Source organism: Ranitomeya imitator, chromosome 5, assembly GCF_032444005.1.
Source record: "Ranitomeya imitator isolate aRanImi1 chromosome 5, aRanImi1.pri, whole genome shotgun sequence".
Classification (NCBI taxonomy): Eukaryota; Metazoa; Chordata; class Amphibia; order Anura; family Dendrobatidae; genus Ranitomeya; species Ranitomeya imitator.
This window is the reverse complement of record NC_091286.1, coordinates 179,352,587-179,376,121: the sequence shown is the minus strand read 5'-3', so window position 1 is coordinate 179,376,121 and position 23,535 is coordinate 179,352,587. Positions and strand designations below refer to the sequence as shown.

Here is a 23,535-nt window from a genome sequence, read left to right as displayed (position 1 = left end):
GTGAGCACACGGACAACTCCGGTACCGATTTCTCCGGTACCAGAATTATCTGGACGTGTGAGACTGGCCTCATGGAGTGGGTGCAGAAACGCAGCAGATCTGCACAAAGAATTGACATGATCCTTTTTTGAATCTGTTGCATTTTCCGTGCAGATTTTTCTGCACCATTAGCACAACATTTTTTTTGCCATTGATTTACATTGTACTGCAAATCACTTGCAGATCTGCAGCGTTTCTGCGTGGAAAAAAAAGCAGCAGATCTGCAGGAAATCTGCAACGTGTGCACATACACTAAAGAAGATGCTTCAAAGAAAAAATCACCAGGTTTTCCTGAAGAGTAGATAGAGATGGGCAGACACCTGGATGTTCGGGTCCGGCTAAACAGTTACAAAACATTTGGGTCCGGGTACCAGAACAGTACCCGAAGCCGGACCACAGTCACTTGAACATCCAGCGTATGTCAGTGTTAGCATGCAGCTGTGATCAGAGGTATAAGTTCACCTCCGATCACTGGTGTTAACTGATGGGACTACTGCTCCCATCAGCAGATGCTTGCTGCAGCTAATAAGGCCGAGTTCACACTTAGTGTAGGGAAATACGGTCTGTTTTTTACAGGCGTAATACGCAGAAAAGTTCCTGAACAGTGATCCGTATTGAACGCGAGCATGTGCTTTTTTCTCTAAAAATTATCGGTGTGTCATCCGTATGGCATCCGTACGTCAAGATTTTCTCGCCGGCTTGCAAAATGGACATAGAATGGATCCATGGGCTCAAATATTCGTGAAAACATGTATACAGTCTCTCTCTCTCTCTCTCTCTCTCTATATATATATATATATGTCAGTGAGACACATATATATATTTATATTTCATACAGCGCTAGATAGCTTAAAAGCTGGTAATTCTGTGTGCAAAATTTGGTGGCTCTAGCTGTTAAAATAAAGGGTTAAATCATGGAATAAACTGGCGTGGGCTCCCGTGCAATTTTCTCCGCCAGAGTGGGAAAGCCAGTGACTGAGGGCAGATATTAATAGCCTAGAGAGGGACAATGGTTATTGCCCCCCCCCCCCCCCCCCGGCTAAAAACATCTGCCCCCAGCCACCCCAGAAAAGGCACATTTTGTGAGATGCGCCTATTCTGGCACTTAGCCTCTCTCTTCCCACTCCCGAGTAGCGGTGGGATATGGGGTAATAAGGGGTTAAGGTCACCTTGCTAATGTAATGTGACATTAAGCCTGGTTAATAATGAAGAGATGTCAATAAGACACCTATCCATTCTTAATTCAATAGTAGTAAATGATTAATAATACACACACATTAAAAATAAAGTATTTTAATGAAATAAATACACATGGTGTTTTAAAATCTTTATTGTACGCTTAATCCACCTGTAGAACCTCGTTCTGTAAAAAAAAAAAAAAAAAAACGTAAGCTACTTACCGGTAGCGGTGTTTTTCAGGAGCCCATGACATCACCACGAGAGAGGGGATCCGCCCTTCAGGGACAGGAAACCTACAGACATAAAAGGGCAGCACCTCTCTTCCGCATCAGTTGGTTTACAGAGCATGAGAGGGCCTCCCTGGTTAGTAGCACATAATCAACTTCAAATATGGTACAATTCACCATGTGAGTAAACTTAGAATTTAAAGGAAAAGAAAGTGTTGACCCATACGAGAAAAACGGTAGGGAATATAAGGGTGCTGTCATGGGCTCCTAAAAACACCATTACCGGTAAGAAGCTTACGTATGTATTCAGTCGCCATGACAGCACCATGAGAGACTTTCAGAGAACTAAAAGAGACTAGGGCGGTACAACTGCTTTAAGCACCCTTCTCCCAAACATGAGGTCGGAGGTGATACCCAGATCTAGTCTATAGTGTTTAAAGAAAGTAGATGGAGAAGACCATGTGGCCACCTTACAAATGTCTTCAATCAACACCTCTGATCTCTCCGCCCAGGATGTAGTCACGGCTCGAGTGGAGTGAGCTTTAATACCTTCTGGGATCTCCATGCCACCTACTGTATAAGCTAAAGAGATTACCTCCCTGATCCATCTAGCTAGAGTGTTTTTAGATACTTCAAGTCCCTTTCTAACTCCTTGGAAGGATACAAATAAGGAATTATCTTTCTTCCAAGTGTTTGTAGCTGAAATATACCTAAGAAGACACCTTCTTACATCTAAAGAATGAAATTTATGCTCCTTATCATTACTGGGATTAGGACAGAACTAAGGTAGAACAACTTCCTGTAACCTATGAAATTTTGAAGCTACTTTTGGAAGATAAAGAGGATCAGGTTTCATAATAACTCTATCCTCCCTAAACTGCATGTACGGAGGTTGTCTAGACAAAGCTTGCAGACCACTAATTCTTCTCGCGGATGTGAGCGCAACTAAGAGGGCCGTTTTTAAAGGCAGGATTTTTATTAGGGCGGTATCAATAGGCTCAAATGGAGCTTGCGTTAGACCTGAGAGCACAAGATTTAGGTCCCATGGAACTATTTTTTGTTTAATAACTGGCCTGGATCTAGTAGCTGCCTTGAAGAACCTGACTATCCAGTGATTGCTGGCTAAATTACTATTGTATAGTGACCCCAGAGGCGACACTTGAACCCTGAGAGTGCTTGTTGCTAAGCCCATTTCTAAACCTTTCTGTAAGAATTCTAAAATTTGGTTAATACAGGCTTTCTGGTCAATCCGTGCTCCCGAAACTGTTAAGAATTTTTTCCAAATCTTGACATAAATGTTTGTTGTAGAAACCTTCCTACTCTTTAATAATGTATTTACAAGGTCTCGAGAAAACCCTTTCCCCCTTAGTAATGACCTCTCAAATTCCACGCCGTTAGATGTAAACTGGCCACTCGTGAATGGAGAATTGGGCCCTGGGACAGGAGATCTGGTATTTCTGGGAGAATCCACGGCTGGGAAATGGACATCTTTCTCAGCCAAGGAAACCATAGTCTTTTGGGCCAGAACGGGCCTATCAGGATTACCCAGCCCCGTCTTCCCGTATTTTCCTCAGAACTATCAGAATTAAGTTTAGAGTGGGAAAGGCATAAGCGAGACTGAAGTGCCATGAGATTAGGAGAGCATCCACTGCATATGGATTGTCTCTGGGGTTTAAGGAGCAGAATCGATGTAGCTTTTTGTTTTTTCGGTTGGCAAAAAGATCTATGTCTGGACATCCCCACAATTGTACGATTTGGTTGAAGATGGTGGGATTTAGTGTCCAATCTCCCTGTCTGAGTTTGTTGCTGCTTAGGTAGTCGGCCATGATATTGAGCTTACCTTTTATGTGAATAAGAGACAGGGAGCCATAAGGGATAGTATATGATTTTCGGCCATCTGAAAAATACGATCCGCGACCTCCATTAACGAACCGGACCGAGTACCTCCTTGATGGTTAATGTAGGCTACAGTTACCTGGTTGTCTGAGAAAAGCCTAACGTACTGACCCTGTAGGCTTATAAGGAAACTACTTAAAGCGCGTTATACCGCTGATAATTCTTTCAGGTTGGAAGAAGAATTTTGTTCGGCTTGAGACCACAGTCCCTGGACCCAACTACTTTTCATGTGTGCTCCCCAGCCCCTGGGGCTAGCATCTGTAGTTATTATTTGAGTTACATGATTTATCCAGGGAACACCCCTACGTAAATTTGGTATGTGTGTCCACCAATGTATTGACTGAATAGATTCAATGGATAGTGAAAATTTACTGTCAAGATGGGCTCTTAGGCGACGGATATTATGTAAAACGTCCCACTGTAGTGTTCTGGTGTGATATTGAGCAGAGAGAACTGCCGGAATACATGATGTGAGTGAACCTAATAGTGACATTGCCCCTCTTACAGAGACTGATGGATTATTAATCTCTCTGGTTGACAGCCGTTGAATACTATCCACATTTGAATCTGGTAGGCGACATTCCTGTCGTCTAGAGTCTAGACAAGACGCAGAAACTCCTGTACCTCTAAGGGCTGTAAACGACATTTTTTGAGATGAATGATCCACTCCAATTTCTGTAATGCCGATGTCACCTTTCCCAATTGGTCCTTGCAATGTGACTCTGAATGTCCCACAATCAATAAGTCATCTAGGTAGGGAACTCTTAATATGTCCTGTTCGTGAAGGTGTGCCATAACCTCTACCATGATTTTAGTAAATACTCGGGGTGCGACTGCGACACCAAAATGGAGTGCTCGATATTGAAAGTGCTCTACTGTACCAAGTGAAACCGCCACCCTAAGAAATTGTTGGTGGTCTGCGTGTATTGGGACATGATAATGGGCATCTTTCAGATCTAAGACAACCATGAAGTAATTGTTAAATAGAAGTTTTATTGCCGTCTTTACAGACTCCATTTTGAAGGAAGGAACCAGCAGAAATGTATTTAAGCCTTTTAAATTAATGATGATACGAAAGGATCTGCCGGGTTTTATGATCAGAAAGACAGGGGAGTAGAACCCCTTTCCTCTTTGTACTTTAATCAGAACTCCTTTTTGTTGAAGTTCCTGGACTTCCGACTCCAGTGCCAATTGCTCTGCAGAAGAAGAACGGATGAGCGTTAAACTAAATTTGTCTTGAAGAATCCTTTGGAACTCGAACTTTAGACCAGTTTCAATAATACTGAGAATCCAAGGGCTATTGGAAACTTTTAACCAGGCAGGATAGAAGGCTGAAAGCCTGCCCCCCACCTGGACCGGCAGTCGTTGTGGTTTTCTATAGTCCCGGAGGTATTAAACATATAACCTCTACCTTTTTTCCTATTACTGTCATATCTGGATCTTTCTCTATTTGACCTTCTGCGGTTAAACCATCCTCTATTGTAATCCCATCTATAAGAGGGTCTTCCTAGGAAAAGGAATGGTTTTTTGTTATCACCCGCTTTCTCCAACAGTTCATCAAGTATCGGTCCAAATAAATGTACCCCTTCACAAGGAATGCTACATAGTTTTGATCTGGCCTGTAAGTCTCCTGGCCAACATTTTATCCATAGAGCCCTACGGGCTGCGTTAGAAAGGGCTGAAGATCTGGCAGCCAATTTAGCAGAATCTGCCGAAGCATCTGAAAGAAAAGCTGCTGCCTCCTGAATTATAGGCAGGGAGGATAGGATCTCATTTCTGGGAACTTTGTTTTTGAGCTGATCCTCTAGGCGGTCAAGCCACACCATTGGAGACCGTGCTGTGCAAGTGGCTGTAATTGCTGGTCTTAGGGATCCTGACGATGCTTCCCAAGCACCTTTAAGAAAAACGTCAGCTTTTCTGTCTAGTGGATCTTTTAAATTTCCCAAATCCTCAAATGGAAGAGAGGTCCTTTTGCACGCTTTGGCTACTGCTGTGTCCAGCTTCGGGGCCTTGTCCCATGAGAACGATGCATCCTCCTCGAATGATTACCTTCTCTTAAATGCCGGCGGGAGTGAACCCTTCCTTTTGGGTTTTTTTCCACTCTCTTGTAATCAATGTATTTATCTTATCAACCAGCGGAAATGACCTTTGGGATTTTCGATCTAGACCTTTGAACATTATGTCCTGCATGGACCATTCTGACTGGGTCTCCTCAATCCCCATGGTGTTGTTTACCACCTTAACAAGGTGGTTAACGCTGTCCAGCGGTAAACAGGAATGACCGTACTCGGTGTCTACAGACGAAGAGGATGATGGGAAGGAATCTGAGCTCAGCTCACCCGAGTCTGAACCCAAATCTAAAACTGGGGATCTGATTTCTTTCCCCTTTTTGAAATCTGTTTTCTGGGACATGAATTTAATAGAACCTCTGATTTCTTGTCTAACCATATCCTTTAAAGTGGAAGTAAGGTCAGGGGCCTCCTCCTCAATTAACTGTTGTATGCAGAGTTTACATAATTGTTGTGAATTCTGTGGCCAAGCTCCCTCCTGTGGTCGTGAGTGGTACTTCGGCTGGTTCTGTCTATGAGCTTCCTTTGGTGGATGAGAGTGGTACTGCGGCTTCTGAGTTTCCTTCCTCAGGTGATGAGGTTAAGTCGTTAGGTGCTGCTCTATTTAACTCCACCTGGTGCTTTGATCCTGGCCTCCAGTCAATGTTCTAGTATTGGTCTTGCTTCCTCCTGGATCGTTCCTGTGGCCTGTCTTTCCTGCATAAGCTAAGTTCTGCTTGTGTTACTTTTGTTTGCAATATTTTCTGTCCAGCTTGCTATATTGGTTTTTCTTGCTTGCTGGAAGCTCTGAGACGCAGAGGGAGCACCTCCGTACCGTTAGTCGTGCGGAGGGTCTTTTTGCGCCTCTGCGTGGTTGTTTGTAGGTTTTTGTGTTGACCGCAAAGCTATCTTTCCTATCCTCGGTCTATTCAGTAAGTCGGGCCTCACTTTGCTAAATCTATTTCATCTCTGTGTTTGTATTTTCATCTTTACTCACAGTCATTATATGTGGGGGGCTGCCTTTTCCTTTGGGGAATTTCTCTGAGGCAAGGTAGGCTTATTTTTCTATCTTCAGGGCTGGTTAGTTTCTCAGGCTGTGCCGAGTTGCATAGGGAGCGTTAGGCGCAATCCACGGCTACCTCTAGTGTGGTGTGATAGGATTAGGGATTGCGGTCAGCAGAGTTCCCACGTCTCAGAGCTCGTCCTATGTTTTTGGTAATTGTCAGGTCACTTTGTGTGCTCTGAACTTCAAGGTCCATTGTGGTTCTGAATTACCTGTTCATAACAGTACTGGAGGCCCAAAGTACTAATGCTTCTCAATAGAGGGAAAAGAGAAGTTCTGAGACCATTTTTTTTTCTTTGCACTGTGTTCTGTCTTTCTTTTCCCCTTTACATCAGGGTGGTTCAGAACACAGGTGTGGACATGGACATTCAGGGTCTGTCCTCTTTGATTGATAATCTCACTATAAGTGTACAGAACATTCAAGATTTAGTGGTTCAGAATCCTATGTTAGAACCTAAAATTCCTATTCCTGAGTTATTTTCTGGAGATAGAGCTAAGTTTTTGAATTTTAAAAATAATTGTAAACGATTTCTGGCTTTGAAACCCCGCTCCTCTGGTGACCCAGTTCAACAAGTTAAGATCATTATTTCTTTATTACGTGGCGACCCTCAAGACTGGGCATTTTCCCTTGCACCAGGAGATCCTGCATTATGTAATATTGATGCGTTTTTTCTGGCGTTCGGATTGCTGTACGACGAACCTAATTCAGTAGATCAGGCAGAGAATAATTTGCTGGCTCTGTGTCAGGGTCAGGATGAGATAGAGATTTATTGTCAGAAGTTTAGAAAGTGGTCCGTGCTCACTCAGTGGAATGAATGTGCGCTGGCACCTATTTTCAGAAAGGGTCTCTCTGAAGCCCTTAAGGATGTCATGGTGGGATTTCCTATGCCTGCTGGTCTGAATGAGTCTATGTCTTTGGCCATTCAGATCGGTCGACGCTTGCGTGAGCGTAAATCTGTGCACCATTTGGCGGTATTATCTGAGCATAAACCTGAGCCTATGCAGTGCGATAGGACTATGACCAGAGCTGAAAGGCAAGAACACAGACGTCAGAATGGGCTGTGTTTCTACTGTGGTGATTCCACTCATGCTATCTCCGATTGTCCTAAGCGCACTAAGCGGTTCGCTAGGTCTGCCACCATTGGTACGGTACAGTCGAAATTTCTTTTGTCCGTTACTTTGATCTGCTCTTTGTCTTCCTATTCTGTCATGGCATTTGTGGATTCAGGCGCTGCCCTGAATTTGATGGACTTGGAGTTTGCTAGGTGCTGTGGGTTTGTCTTGGAGCCCTTGCAGTGTCTTATTCCATTGAGAGGAATTGATGCTACGCCTTTGGCCAAGAATAAGCCTCGGTATTGGACCCAGCTGACCATGTGCATGGCTCCTGCGCACCAGGAGGATATTCGCTTTCTGGTGTTGCATAATCTGCATGATGTGGTCGTGTTGGGGTTGCCATGGCTACAACTCCATAACCCAGTATTAGATTGGAAATCAATGTCTGTGTCCAGCTGGGGTTGTCAGGGGGTACATGGTGATGTTCCATTTCTGTCTATCTCATCATCCACCCCTTCTGAGGTCCCAGAGTTCTTGTCTGATTACCGGGATGTATTCGATGAGCCCAAGTCCAATGCCCTACCTCCGCATAGGGATTGTGATTGTGCTATCGATTTGATTCTTGGTAGTAAGTTTTCTAAGGGTCGACTGTTTAATTTATCTGTACCTGAGCACGCCGCTATGCGGAGTGACGTGAAGGAGTCTTTGGAGAAGGGCCATATTCGCCCGTCATCGTCGCCATTGGGAGCGGGGTTCTTTTTTGTGGCCAAGAAGGATGGTTCGCTGAGACCTTGTATTGATTACTGCCTTCTAAATAAAATTACGGTCAAATTTCAGTACCCCTTGCCGCTGCTGTCTGATTTGTTTGCTCGGATTAAGGGGGCTAGTTGGTTCACCAAGATAGATCTTCGAGGTGCGTATAATCTTGTGCGTATTAAACGGGGCGATGAATGGAAAACAGCATTTAATACGCCCGAGGGCCATTTTGAGTACCTGGTTATGCCATTCGGGCTTTCTAATGCTCCATCAGTGTTTCAGTCCTTTATGCATGACATCTTCCGAGAGTACCAGGATAAATTCCTGATTGTATACTTGGATGATATTTTGGTCTTCTCGGATGATTGGGAGTCTCATGTGAAGCAGGTCAGAATGGTGTTCCAGGTCCTGCGTGCTAATTCTTTGTTTGTGAAGGGGTCAAAGTGTCTCTTTGGTGTTCAGAAGGTTTCATTTTTGGGGTTCATTTTTTCTCCTTCTACTATCGAGATGGACCCTGTTAAAGTTCAGGCCATTTATGATTGGACTCAGCCAACATCTCTGAAGAGTCTGCAGAAGTTCCTGGGCTTTACTAATTTTTATCGTCGCTTCATCAATAATTTTTCTAGTATTGCTAAACCGTTGACTGATTTAACCAAGAAGGGTGTTGATGTGGTCAATTGGTCTTCCGCTGCTGTGGAAGCTTTTCAGGAGTTGAAGCGTCGTTTTTCTTCTGCCCCTGTGTTGTGCCAACCAGATGTTTCGCTTCCGTTCCAGGTCGAGGTTGATGCTTCTGAAATTGGAGCAGGGGTTGTTTTGTCGCAGAGAAGTTCTGATCGCTCAGTGATGAAACCATGCGCCTTCTTTTCCAGGAAATTTTCGCCTGCTGAGCGAAATTATGATGTTGGCAATCGAGAGTTGCTAGCCATGAAGTGGGCATTCGAAGAGTGGTGTCATTGGCTTGAAGGAGCTAAGCATCGTGTAGTGGTCTTGACTGATCACAAAAACTTGACTTATCTCGAGTCTGCCAAACGGTTGAATCCTAGACAGGCTCGTTGGTCGCTGTTTTTCTCCCGTTTTGACTTTGTGGTTTCGTACCTTCCGGGCTCTAAAAATGTGAAGGCGGATGCCCTGTCTAGGAGTTTTGTGCCCGATTCTCCGGGTTTGCCTGAGCCGGCGGGTATTCTCAAAGAGGGGGTAATTTTGTCTGCCATCTCCCCTGATTTGCGGCGGGTGCTGCAAAAATTTCAGGCTAATAGACCTGACCGTTGCCCAGCGGAGAAACTGTTTGTCCCTGATAGGTGGACGAATAAAGTTATCTCTGAGGTTCATTGTTCCGTGTTGGCTGGTCATCCTGGAATCTTTGGTACCAGAGATTTGGTGGCTAGATCCTTTTGGTGGCCGTCTCTGTCGCGGGATGTGCGTTCTTTTGTGCAGTCCTGTGGGATTTGTGCTCGGGCTAAGCCCTGCTGTTCTCGTGCCAGTGGGTTGCTTTTGCCCTTGCTGGTCTCGAAGAGGCCTTGGACACATATCTCTATGGATTTTATTTCGGATCTCCCCGTCTCTCAAAGAATGTCGGTCATTTGGGTGGTTTGTGATCGCTTCTCTAGGATGGTCCATTTGGTGCCCTTGTCTAAGTTGCCTTCCTCCTCTGATTTGGTGCCATTGTTTTTCCAGCATGTGGTTCGTTTACATGGCATTCCAGAGAACATCGTTTCTGACAGAGGTTCCCAGTTTGTTTCGAGGTTTTGGCGAGCCTTTTGTGCTAGGATGGGCATTGATTTGTCTTTTTCCTCGGCTTTCCATCCTCAGACAAATGGCCAGACTGAACGAACCAATCAGACCTTGGAAACATATCTGAGATGTTTTGTTTCTGCTGATCAGGATGATTGGGTGTCCTTTTTGCCTTTGGCTGAGTTCGCCCTTAATAATCGGGCCAGCTAGGCTACTTTGGTTTCGCCGTTTTTCTGCAATTCTGGGTTCCACCCTCGTTTCTCTTCAGGGCAGGTTGAGTCTTCGGACTGTCCTGGTGTGGATACTGTGGTGGATAGGTTGCAGCAGATTTGGACTCATGTAGTGGACAATTTGACTTTGTCCCAGGAGAAGGCTCAACGTTTCGCTAACCGCAGGCGCTGTGTGGGTCCCCGACTTCGTGTTGGGGATTTGGTTTGGTTGTCATCTCGTTATGTTCCTATGAAGGTTTCCTCTCCTAAATTTAAGCCTCGTTTCATTGGTCCATATAGGATTTCTGAGGTTCTTAATCCTGTGTCTTTTCGTTTGACTCTTCCAGCTTCTTTTTCCATCCATAACGTGTTCCATAGGTCATTGTTGCGGAGATACGTGGCACCTGTGGTTCCATCTATTGATCCTCCTGCTCCGGTTTTGGTTGAAGGGGAATTGGAGTATATAGTGGAGAAGATTTTGGATTCTAGGACCCCTACTCTTCTCCATCTACACTTTCGGCCTGGGACAGCTCATAGAATCCCACGGTATGCAGTACCATCTCTACGCTGACGACACGCAGATCTACCTCTCCGGACCTGACCTCTCCTCCTTGCTTACCAAAATCCCGCACTGTCTGTCTGCCATTTCAGCCTTCTTTTCTGCTCGCTTTCTACAACTGAACATGGACAAAACAGAATTCATCATCTTTCCCCCATCTCACTCTACCCCTCCACCAGACCTATCCATCAATGTCAATGGCTGCTCACTATCCCCAGTCCCACACGCCCGGTGCCTCGGGGTGATCCTCGACTCTGCCCTCTCTTTCAAGCCACATATCCAAGCCCTTGCCTCCTCCTGTCGTCTCAAACTCAAAAATATTTCCCGGATCCGTGCTTTCCTTGACCGCAACACTGCAAAAACGCTAGTGCATGCCCTTATCATCTCCCGCCTCGACTACTGCAACCTCCTACTCTCTGGACTCCCCTCTAGCACTCTGGCACCACTCCAATCCATCCTACACTCTGCTGCCCGACTAATCCACCTGTCCCCCCGCTATTCCCCAGCCTCTCCCCTGTGTCAAGCCCTTCACTGGCTTCCTATCGCCCAGAGACTCCAGTTCAAAACCCTCACACTGACATACAAAGCCATCCACAACCTGTCTCCTCCATACATCTGTGACATGGTCTCCCGGTACCTACCTACACGCGACCTCCGGTCCTCCCAAGACCTCCTTCTCTGTTGTGAATTCTGTGGTCACAAGTGGTATTGCAGTCTCTGGGCGTCCTCCCTCAGGTGTTTTGGTGTGCTCGTTGGCTGCCTTGCTATTTAGCTCCACCTGAGTCTGTCTTCCTTGCTCCTTGTCAATGTTCCAGTGTTGGATCTGAGCTACTGCATCTTTCCTTGGGCCTGCTGCTCTGCTAGATAAGTGCTTCTAGTTTGTTTTCTGTTTTTTCTGTCCAGCTTGTTATTATCTTTTGCTGGAAGCTCTGAGAAGCAAAGGGGTGCACCGCCGTGCTGTTAGTTCGGCACGGTGGGTCTTTTTTGCCCCTTTGCGTGGTTTTCGTTTTAGGGTTTTTTGTAGACTGCATAGTTCTCTTTGCTATCCTCGCTCTGTCTAGAATATCGGGCCTCACTTTGCTGAATCTATTTCATTCCTACGTTTGTCTTTTCATCTTGCTAACAGTCATTATATGTGGGGGCTGCCTATTCCTTTGGGGTATTTCTCTGAGGTAAGTCAGGCTTGTATTTCTATCTTCAGGCTAGTCAGCTCCTCAGGCAGTGCCGAGTTGCATAGGTAGTGATAGGCGCAATCCACTGCTGCTTCCAGTTGTGTGAGGACAGTTCAGGTACTGCAGTCTACAGAGATTCCACGTCTCAGAGCTCGTCCTATTGTTTTGGGTTATTGCCAGATCTCTGTATGTGCGCTGATTACTGCACGCTGTGTTGCCTGATTGCCAGCCACAACAGTACAAGGAGCCAATTCAATGATTTCCAATAGAGGGAAAAAAGAAATCCTGACATCATTTTTTTTTCTTAGCTCTGTCTTCAGTCTTTTTTTTCCCCTAGACATTAGAGTGCTTCAGGACACAGCTGTGGACATGGATATTCAGGCTCTGTGCTCCTCAATGGATAATCTCGTTGTAAATGTACAAAAGATTCAAGATACTATTGATCAGAAATCGATGCTAGAACCAAGAATTCCGATTCCTGATTTGTTTTTTGGTGACAGAACTAAGTTCCTGAGCTTCAGAAATAATTGTAAGCTATTTTTGGCCTTGAAACCTCATTCTTCTGGTAATCCTATTCAACAGGTTTTGATTATTATTTCTTTTTTGCGCGGCGACCCACAGGACTGGGCGTTTTCTCTTGCACCAGGAGATTCTGCATTGAGTAATATTGATGCATTTTTCCAGGCGCTGGGATTGCTTTACGATGAGCCTAATTCAGTGGATCAAGCTGAGAAAAATCTGCTGGCTTTATGCCAGGGTCAGGATGATGTAGAACTATATTGTCAGAAATTTAGAAAATGGTCAGTACTCACTCTGTGGAATGAATCTGCACTAGCGGCTTTGTTCAGAAAGGGTCTCTCTGAAGCTCTTAAGGATGTAATGGTGGGATTTCCTATGCCTGCTGGTTTGAATGAGTCTATGTCCTTGGCCATTCAGATCGGTCGTCGCTTGCGCGAGCGTAAATCTGTGCACCATCTGGCGGTATTGTCTGAGAGTAAGCCTGAGCCTATGCAGTGCAACAGGACTATGACTAAAGTAGAACGGCACGAACACAGACGTCTGAACAGACTGTGTTTCTATTGTGGTGATTCTACTCATGCTATTTCTAATTGTCCTAAACGCACTAGGCGGTTCGATAGCTCTGCCGTTATTGGTACTGTACAGTCCAAATTCCTTTTGTCCATTACCTTAATGTGCTCTTTGTCATCATATTCTGTCATGGCGTTTGTGGATTCAGGCGCTGCCCTGAATCTGATGGATTTGGATTATGCTAAACGTTGTGGATTTTTCTTGGAGCCTTTGCGGTGTCCTATTCCGTTGAGAGGAATTGATGCTACACCTCTGGCCAAGAATAAGCCTCAGTACTGGGCCCAGCTGACCATGTGCATGGCTCCTGCACATCAGGAAGTTATTCGCTTTTTGGTATTGCATAATTTGCATGATGTGGTCGTGTTGGGGTTGCCATGGCTACAAACCCATAATCCAGTATTGGATTGGAACTCTATGTCGGTAACCAGCTGGGGTTGTCAGGGAGTACATGGTGATGTTCCATTTTTGTCTATTTCGTCATCCATTCCTTCTGACATCCCAGAGTTCTTGTCGGACTTTCAGGATGTATTTGAAGAGTCCAAGTCTGATGCCCTTCCTCCGCATAGGAATTGTGATTGTGCTATCGATTTGATTCCTGGTAGTAAATTCCCTAAGGGTCGTTTATTTAATTTGTCCGTACCTGAACACACCGCTATGCGCAGTTATGTGAAGGAGTCCCTGGAGAAGGGACATATTCGCCTATCGTCGTCACCATTGGGAGCAGGGTTCTTTTTTGTAGCCAAGAAGGATGGTTCGCTAAGACCGTGTATTGATTACCGCCTTCTTAATAAGATCACTGTTAAGTTTCAGTATCCCTTGCCATTGATTTCTGACTTGTTTGCTCGGATTAAGGGGGCTAGTTGGTTTACTAAGATTGATCTTCGTGGTGCGTATAATCTGGTGAGAATCAGGCAGGGAGATGAATGGAAAACGGCATTTAATACGCCCGAGGGTCATTTTGAGTATCTGGTGATGCCGTTCGGACTTGCCAATGCTCCATCTGTTTTTCAGTCTTTTATGCATGACATTTTTCGTGAGTATCTGGATAAATTCTTGATTGTTTACTTGGATGACATTTTGATCTTCTCAGATGATTGGGAGTCTCATGTAAAGCAAGTCAGAATGGTTTTCCAGGTACTGCGTGCTAATTCCTTGTTTGTGAAGGGATCAAAGTGTCTCTTCGGTGTGCAGAAAGTTTCATTTTTGGGGTTCATCTTTTCCCCTTCTACTATCGAGATGGATCCGGTTAAGGTTCAGGCCATCCAGGATTGGACTCAGCCGACATCTCTAAAAAGTTTGCAGAAATTCCTGGGCTTTGCTAATTTTTATCGTCGCTTCATCTGTAATTTTTCTAGCATTGCCAGACCATTGACCGATTTGACCAAGAAGGGTGCTGATTTGGTTAATTGGTCTTCTGCTGCCGTGGAAGCTTTTCAGGAGTTGAAGCGTCGTTTTTGCTGTGCCCCTGTGTTGTGTCAACCTGATGTTTCTCTTCCGTTCCAGGTCGAGGTTGATGCTTCTGAGATTGGTGCAGGGGCGGTTTTGTCACAGAGAGGTTCTGGTTGCTCAGTGTTCAAACCATGTGCTTTCTTTTCCAGGAAATTTTCTGCTGCTGAGCGTAATTATGATGTGGGCAACCGAGAGTTGCTGGCCATGAAGTGGGCATTCGAGGAGTGGCGTCATTGGCTTGAGGGTGCTAAGCATCGCGTGGTGGTTTTGACTGATCATAAGAACCTTACTTATCTTGAGTCTGCCAAGCGCTTGAATCCTAGACAGGCCCGTTGGTCGTTATTTTTTGCTCGTTTTGATTTTGTGATTTCATACCTTCCGGGCTCTAAAAATGTGAAGGCGGATGCTCTGTCTAGGAGTTTTGTGCCCGACTCTCCGGGGTTATCTGAGCCGGCGAGTATCCTCAAGGAAGGAGTCATTGTGTCTGCCATCTCCCCTGATTTGCGGAGAGTGTTGCAGAAATTTCAGGCTAATAAACCTGATCGTTGTCCGGCCGAGAAACTGTTCGTCCCTGATAGGTGGACTAGTAAAGTTATCTCTGAACTTCATTGTTCGGTGCTGGCCGGTCATCCAGGAATCTTTGGTACCAGGGAGTTGGTTGCTAGATCCTTTTGGTGGCCGTCTCTGTCGCGGGATGTGCGTGCTTTTGTGCAGTCCTGTGGAATTTGTGCTAGGGCTAAGCCCTGCTGTTCACGTGCCAGTGGGTTGCTTTTGCCCTTGCCGGTCCCGAAGAGGCCTTGGACACATATTTCGATGGATTTCATTTCTGACCTTCCCGTTTCTCAAAGGATGTCTGTCATTTGGGTGGTCTGTGATCGCTTTTCTAAAATGGTCCATCTGGTGCCCTTGGTTAAATTGCCTTCCTCCTCTGATTTGGTGCCTTTGTTCTTCCAGCATGTGGTTCGTTTACATGGCATTCCTGAGAATATTGTTTCTGACAGAGGTTCCCAGTTTGTCTCAAGGTTCTGGCGAGCCTTTTGTGGTAGGATGGGCATTGACCTATCTTTTTCCTCGGCCTTCCATCCTCAGACTAATGGCCAGACCGAACGAACCAATCAGACCTTGGAAACATATCTGAGATGTTTTGTTTCCGCTGACCAGGATGATTGGGTGTCATTTTTGCCGTTGGCTGAGTTCGCCCTTAATAATCGGGCCAGCTCGGCTACCTTGGTCTCTCCATTTTTCTGCAATTCTGGGTTCCATCCTCGTTTCTCTTCAGGACAGGTTGAGTCTTCGGACTGTCCTGGTGTGGATTATGTGGTGGACAGGTTGCAGCAGATCTGGACTCAGGTAGTGGACAATTTGACCTTGTCCCAGGAGAAGGCTCAGCTTTTCGCTAATCGCAGACGCCGTGTGGAACCCCGACTTCGTGTTGGGGATCTGGTTTGGTTATCTTCTCGTCATATACCTATGAAGGTTTCCTCTCCTAAATTTAAACCTCGTTTTATTGGTCCGTATAGGATTTCTGAGATTCTCAATCCGGTGTCTTTTCGTCTGACCCTCCCAGACTCCTTTTCCATACATAATGTATTCCATAGGTCGTTGTTGAGGAGATACGTGGCACCTATGGTTCCATCTGTGGAGCCTCCTGCCCCTGTTTTGGTGGAGGGGGAATTGGAGTATATTGTGGAGAAGATTTTGGATTCTCGTGTCTCTAGACGGAAACTCCAGTATCTGGTCAAATGGAAGGGTTATGCTCAGGAAGATAATTCCTGGGTTTTTGCCTCTGATGTCCATGCCCCAGATCTTGTTCGTGCCTTTCATGTGGCTCATCCTGGTCGGCCTGGGGGTTCTGGTGAGGGTTCGGTGACCCCTCCTCAAGGGGGGGGTACTGTTGTGAATTCTGTGGTCACAAGTGGTATTGCAGTCTCTGGGCGTCCTCCCTCAGGTGTTTTGGTGTGCTCGTTGGCTGCCTTGCTATTTAGCTCCACCTGAGTCTGTCTTCCTTGCTCCTTGTCAATGTTCCAGTGTTGGATCTGAGCTACTGCATCTTTCCTTGGGCCTGCTGCTCTGCTAGATAAGTGCTTCTAGTTTGTTTTCTGTTTTTTCTGTCCAGCTTGTTATTATCTTTTGCTGGAAGCTCTGAGAAGCAAAGGGGTGCACCGCCGTGCTGTTAGTTCGGCACGGTGGGTCTTTTTTGCCCCTTTGCGTGGTTTTCGTTTTAGGGTTTTTTGTAGACTGCATAGTTCTCTTTGCTATCCTCGCTCTGTCTAGAATATCGGGCCTCACTTTGCTGAATCTATTTCATTCCTACGTTTGTCTTTTCATCTTGCTAACAGTCATTATATGTGGGGGCTGCCTATTCCTTTGGGGTATTTCTCTGAGGTAAGTCAGGCTTGTATTTCTATCTTCAGGCTAGTCAGCTCCTCAGGCAGTGCCGAGTTGCATAGGTAGTGATAGGCGCAATCCACTGCTGCTTCCAGTTGTGTGAGGACAGTTCAGGTACTGCAGTCTACAGAGATTCCACGTCTCAGAGCTCGTCCTATTGTTTTGGGTTTTTGCCAGATCTCTGTATGTGCGCTGATTACTGCACGCTGTGTTGCCTGATTGCCAGCCACAACACTTCTCTACTCCCCTCTCATCTCTTCTTCCCATAACCGCATCCAAGACTTCTCCCGTGCTTCCCCCATACTCTGGAACTCTCTACCCCAACACATCAGACTTGCGCCTACCATAGAAACCTTCAAAAAGAACCTGAAGACTCATCTCTTCCGACAAGCCTACAGCCTGCAGTGATCCTCAACCTACTGAACAGCCGCACAGCCAGCTCTTCCCTCTCCTAGTGTATCCTCACCCACCCCCTGCAGACTGTGAGCCCTCGCGGGCAGGGTCCTCCCTCCTTATGTACTCGTGTGCCTTGTTATCTGCTCATGTTTAATGTATTTGTCTATATTTGCCCCGTATTCACATGTAAAGCGCCATGGAATAAATGGCGCTATAAAAATGTATAATAATAATAATAATAATAATTCTCGTGTTTCGAGACGGAAACTCCAGTATCTGGTTAAGTGGAAAGGTTATGGTCAGGAAGATAATTCCTGGGTCTTTGCCTCTGATGTCCATGCTGCCGATCTGGTTCGTGCCTTTCATGTGGCTCATCCTGGTCGCCTGGGGGCTCTGGTGAGGGTTCGGTGACCCCTCCTCAAGGGGGGGGGGGTACTGTTGTGAATTCTGTGGCCAAGCTCCCTCCTGTGGTCGTGAGTGGTACTTCGGCTGGTTCTGTCTATGAGCTTCCTTTGGTGGATGAGAGTGGTACTGCGGCTTCTGAGTTTCCTTCCTCAGGTGATGAGGTTAAGTCGTTAGGTGCTGCTCTATTTAACTCCACCTGGTGCTTTGATCCTGGCCTCCAGTCAATGTTCTAGTATTGGTCTTGCTTCCTCCTGGATCGTTCCTGTGGCCTGTCTTTCCTGCATAAGCTAAGTTCTGCTTGTGTTACTTTTGTTTGCTATATTTTCTGTCCAGCTTGCTATATTGGTTTTTCTTGCTTGCTGGAAGCTCTGAGACGCAGAGGGAGCACCTCCGTACCGTTAGTCGGTGCGGAGGGTCTTTTTGCCCCTCTGCGTGGTTGTTTGTAGGTTTTTGTGTTGACCGCAAAGCTATCTTTCCTATCCTCGGTCTATTCAGTAAGTCGGGCCTCACTTTGCTAAATCTATTTCATCTCTGTGTTTGTATTTTCATCTTTACTCACAGTCATTATATGTGGGGGGCTGCCTTTTCCTTTGGGGAATTTCTCTGAGGCAAGGTAGGCTTATTTTTCTATCTTCAGGGCTAGTTAGTTTCTCAGGCTGTGCCGAGTTGCATAGGGAGCGTTAGGCGCAATCCACGGCTACCTCTAGTGTGGTGTGATAGGATTAGGGATTGCGGTCAGCAGAGTTCCCACGTCTCAGAGCTCGTCCTATGTTTTTGGTAATTGTCAGGTCACTTTGTGTGCTCTGAACTTCAAGGTCCATTGTGGTTCTGAATTACCTGTTCATAACACATAATCTCTTTTCATGACCATATGGGAATGGTTCCCCACACTCGGCACACTCCCTATGTTTGGCTTTGGCAGAACATTTTCTCCCCTAACAAGAAGAGAGGGAACATAAGGAGGAGCAGAAAATCACTAAGTGAACTTTCACGTAGATCACTTACCCAAGATGTGTAGTGAGTGGTACCATAATAAACGGGGGGTCCTTCCTAGCCAGCGATGTTCTATGGCTTGAGGACTTGTTCAACCTGGATTTTTGAGTACTTTTAACTTCACCAACGCGACTACTGCCACTAGATTGCCGCTGGGAGATAGGATGAGACTCCTCAATAGGCTGAAGCTGCTGCTGCTTGTCAGGCTGCGGTGCTCCTTGCTCCAGTGACTCCATCTTAAGAAGGGGTCGGAAGCAACCAGCAGCCACCATACTCTCCTTAAATATGCCCCCAAGGTACCACCCCCTGATGGGGGTCAGCAGGTTCTCCATATGACCTGCCCGGTACCATGATTAATGGTGGAGTGCCTCCCCCTCCCAAAACCGCGCTCCCAGGGTTCCCCTCAAGGTCCGTCCGCCCCCTCCGCAATTGCCGGACACATCGCCCGGCCTCGGACACCCAGATCAATGCCATCAGCCAACGCAGCTCAACTGCGCATTGCCCGCCGCGTCATCAGGCTGCGCTATCCGGACATGCCCCTTCCGGTGGTCGTGGCCTCGGCCTGCAAGCTGACGCGCGTTTGAGCATGCCAGCGCAGCCTGGACTGATGCGCACACCCCGCGCTAGGACTTGACCAGACCATGGGAGGCCCCGCCAGGCACGGCCTCAGAAGATGGGCTCCACATACTTACCAGGTACCTGCGACGATGGGCCACTAAGAAGCAAGCACTTCTCCTGAAGGCTGCTTCTCTCTGCTGCCACCGACACCAGCAGTCCCCCTGCCGTGTGGTGCTTCCAGTATCCTGGATAGACCGAGGTAGGGGACCCCTACTATCTGAATCGGTCTGCCAGGACTGGGTTATCTTCTTTTCTTTGAACTACTTCACAAGGCCTGCCTGAAGAGGTTCCTCTGTCAGGGACAGGAAACCAACTGATGAGGGAGAGAGGTGCTGCCCTTTTATGTTTGTAGGTTTCCTGTCCCTGAAGGACGGTCCCCTCTCCTGTCCCCTCTCTTGTGGTGCTGTCATGGCGACTGAATAAAGCAACAATATTCCATACCTCTCTGGCAATCAGTCATGTCCCACGATGTAAATCCATCTGAAGTGGTTAAATACATTTACAACCAGGAGCCTGCTAATGCAGCTGTTGCTCCTGTAAAAACTGGGGAATAAATGGAATGCAGGGGAACATAGCATCATAGACTTGCGGTGATGCACCCCATGCTGGCATAAACTCATATGAACTCTAGCGTGGGAATTTCTCTGTATATTTTTATACAGAATTTTTTCACAGCAGAGTGAAGGCAAAAGGGCCAACAAGTGCTAAGCATCTCTGGGAACTCCTTCAAGATTGTTGGAAGACCATTCCTGGTGACTACCTATTGAAGCTCATCAATAGAATGCAAAGAGTGTGCAAAGCAGCCATCAAAACAAAAGGTGGCTACTTTGAAGAACCTAGAATATAAAACACAATTTCAGTTGTTTCACACTTTTTTTTCTTAAGTATATAATTCCACATGTGTTAATTCCTAGTCTTGATGCCTTCAATGTGAATGTACAATTTTCATAGTCATGTAAATACAGAAAACTCTTAAGAGAAGATGTGTCCAAACTTTTGGTATGGACTATATATATATATATATATGTATATATATATATATATATACATATATATATATATATATATATATACTAGATTGTGGCCCGATTCTAACGCATCGGGTATTCTAGAATATGCATGTCCCCGTAGTATATGGACAATGATGATTTCAGAATTCGCGGCAGACTGTGCCCGTCGCTGATTGGTCAAGGCAACCTTTATGACATCATCGTCGCCATGGCAACCATTATGACATCATCGTCGCTGTGCCCGTCGCTGAATCAGAGACGCGGGATGTCTACGTCCTTTATGACATCATCGTCGGTGTGCCCGTTGCTGATTGGTCGAGGCCTGACGGCCTCGACCAATCAGAGACGCGGGATTTCTACGTCGATACTGTGCCCGTCGCTGAATCAGAAACGTGAGATGTCTACGTCCTTTATGACATCATCGTCGCTGTGCCCGTTGCTGATTGGTCGAGGCCTGGCGGCCTCGACCAATCAGAGACGCGGGATTTCTACGTCGATGCTGTGCCGGTCTCTGATTGGTCGAGGCCTGGCGGCCTCGACCAATCAGAGACGCGGGATTTCCAGGACAGACAGACAGAAAGACAGACAGACAGACAGAAAAACAGACAGACGGAAAAACCCTTAGACAAATATATATATATATATATATATATATATATATATAAAAAAACAAAATTGGAACAGCATCCAAAAATACCTTAACCGTAGTGCAAAGCTATCCCAGCCAGTCAACACAACGGCGTGGCAACGTGTCGGATACAAAATCCTTTTTCAAGCAGTGAACACATAGGTGAAAAAGTCATTTATATGAGACTCATACCAATCTCATTACAGAATTCATTATGTGTAATATTATAAATATAAATAAACTGCAATAGACAACAATCCATAGAAAAAGTGAATCCATGTGAAATGGGATACCTCCATAAAATTCATCAGTGAACATTAAATATAACGTATTGCGTGATTTTTCTTAAAATATCCTCAATAATCAATTATCAATCAAGTAAAAATCAGGTGTTCCACTCCCATACATTATGATCATAGGAAACTTACAAATATACTCCTTAACCTGCACGCCTCGGTTCTCGGCGTCCACCCGCACAACCGCGCATGTCCGTGACATCAGAGCCAAAAGGACCACAATGCCACATCTCGCAGCCGCGCAGAGCCACCCCGAAGACCGAGGCGCCATGTTTATTAAGGGAAAACTTCGCCCATAGGAGATATCAACTCTCTATGTATAAAAAACGTATATAACATAAATGTAATATAAATTTAATATCGTCTGGCCATAGCGGACTCATAATTAATTCAAAGCCAAGTATCGTATAGCCATACCGGTGCACCACCACACAGATCAAACAAGCATAGGCTTCATACTTTTTCCGGGAAGGACTTAAATGTGCCGTAGATTTAAAGGACCAGGGCATAAGCCCACCTTTGTGTCACAAGGTTTGGGAAGCCCTTACATTCAAATGTGGCATCCCATTCCTAAACCTGGACACGGAGGTCTTTGGGGGCGGACAACCCCCCAAATTTCTCCAATCCATTAACTGTGACATGACACGGTCTGTATCTTATGGCCACATTATACACATCCCTTTAAGAATAAACAAAACGGACACAAAAGCACATCGTGGTAGCTCCCAATGATTATCATTTATTATTTATTATTTTATACATTTTATACATTATATAAATCTCAATATCAAATGAGTCCGCTAATGCCATAACCACATCAAATTTTTAAAGAAAAACAAAAAATAATAATTTTCCAAAACTATTTTTTAAGAGAAAAAATTATTTTAAGAAAACATTTTTTTATTTTATACCAAGATCCCCATGGGCAAAAAATACAAAAAAATACAAAAAAAAATTTCATATGATCACAGCACAGGATGGAACACCTGAAACAGAAAAAGAAAAAGAACAAATCTTAATAACCCGTTAGTAATAACACATTCTTAAAAACCAATAAAGTCAGGGAAAGAATAAAAACATCATTATATTTCACACAATTTCACATCATTTGATTATATTTAAAGTCTACATTGAGACCATGTGGCTTAAGGGTCTTAAGTCTCATTATCCACTCCATCTCCCTTCTTTTAAGTAGCTGAACACGATCACCCCCTCTTTGGGCAGGTATCGTCTCAATGATACGAAACCTAAGCTCTTTTTCAGTATGTGATTCTTCCACAAAGTGTTTGGAAACATGTAAGTCCATGCGCTTCTTCCTTATGGTATGTCGGTGTTGATTAATTCTTGTTTTGAATTCACACGTAGTCTCACCGACATACCACAATGAACAAGGACATTGCAGTAAATAAACTACAAAATCTGAGTCGCATGTCAAATAATGCCAGATTTTGAACTCCTCATTGGTATTGGGATGAAAAAAACTTTGGCCCTTTAACATCAAACTACAATTAACACATGATAAACATGGGTAACATCCCGTTCTACCAGCACCAGTAAGTGTAATTTGGCCCTGTTTTTTTAAAAAGTACCTATGTCTGATTTAATTAGAGTAGATGCAAGAGTACGATTCCGTTTGTAGGAAAAAATTGGAGGTTTAGAAAATTGTCTCACCTGGGGTAAACACTTATACAACATTCCCCAGTGTTTGCGTATAACACCAGCAACCATATTACTCTCCTCGCAATAAGTGGTTACAAAAGGAATGCTACTGAATTCATTTGAATGTGGGTTTTTTTGGAGGAAATTTTCTCTATGCAATGCATCAACTTTATTTTTTTGTCTTTGCAACAAATTTTTTGAGTAGCCTCTTTCCGAAAATTTCTTAAGAGTCCCCTCTATAGATTTTTTTAAAGAATCTTCATTACTTTCAATTCTTTTTACTTGTATTAATTGGCTATATGGAAGGGACTCTTTCATCTTTCTCGGATGTTGGCTACTAAAAAGCAACAAATCATTTTTATCTGTAGCTTTAGTATACAATTGAGTGACTAATTTACCATTTTCCATTTTGACATTTACGTCCAAAAATTGTATACTAGTATCAGAGTATACAAGGGTAAACTTGATTGTTTCATCAATCGTATTTAAATATTCATGAAATTCAAGTAATGAGTCCTTAGTTCCACTCCAAATGAGGAAGACATCGTCTATGTATCTCCACCACACCGCTACATAGCTAAAGTGGTGGGACACATAGACGAGGTCTTCCTCAAGGACACTCATGACAATATTTGCATATGCGGGCGCCATGTTCGTGCCCATGGCGGTCCC

General features: G+C 45.0%; 1 protein-coding gene across 8 annotated transcripts in view; it reads right to left on the bottom strand.

Moving 5' to 3' along the window:
* Nucleotides 1-23,535, bottom strand: part of SERAC1 (serine active site containing 1) — a 2,030,253-nt gene that overhangs the window by 1,200,513 nt on the left and 806,205 nt on the right. The gene's annotated exons all lie outside the window — the stretch shown is intronic.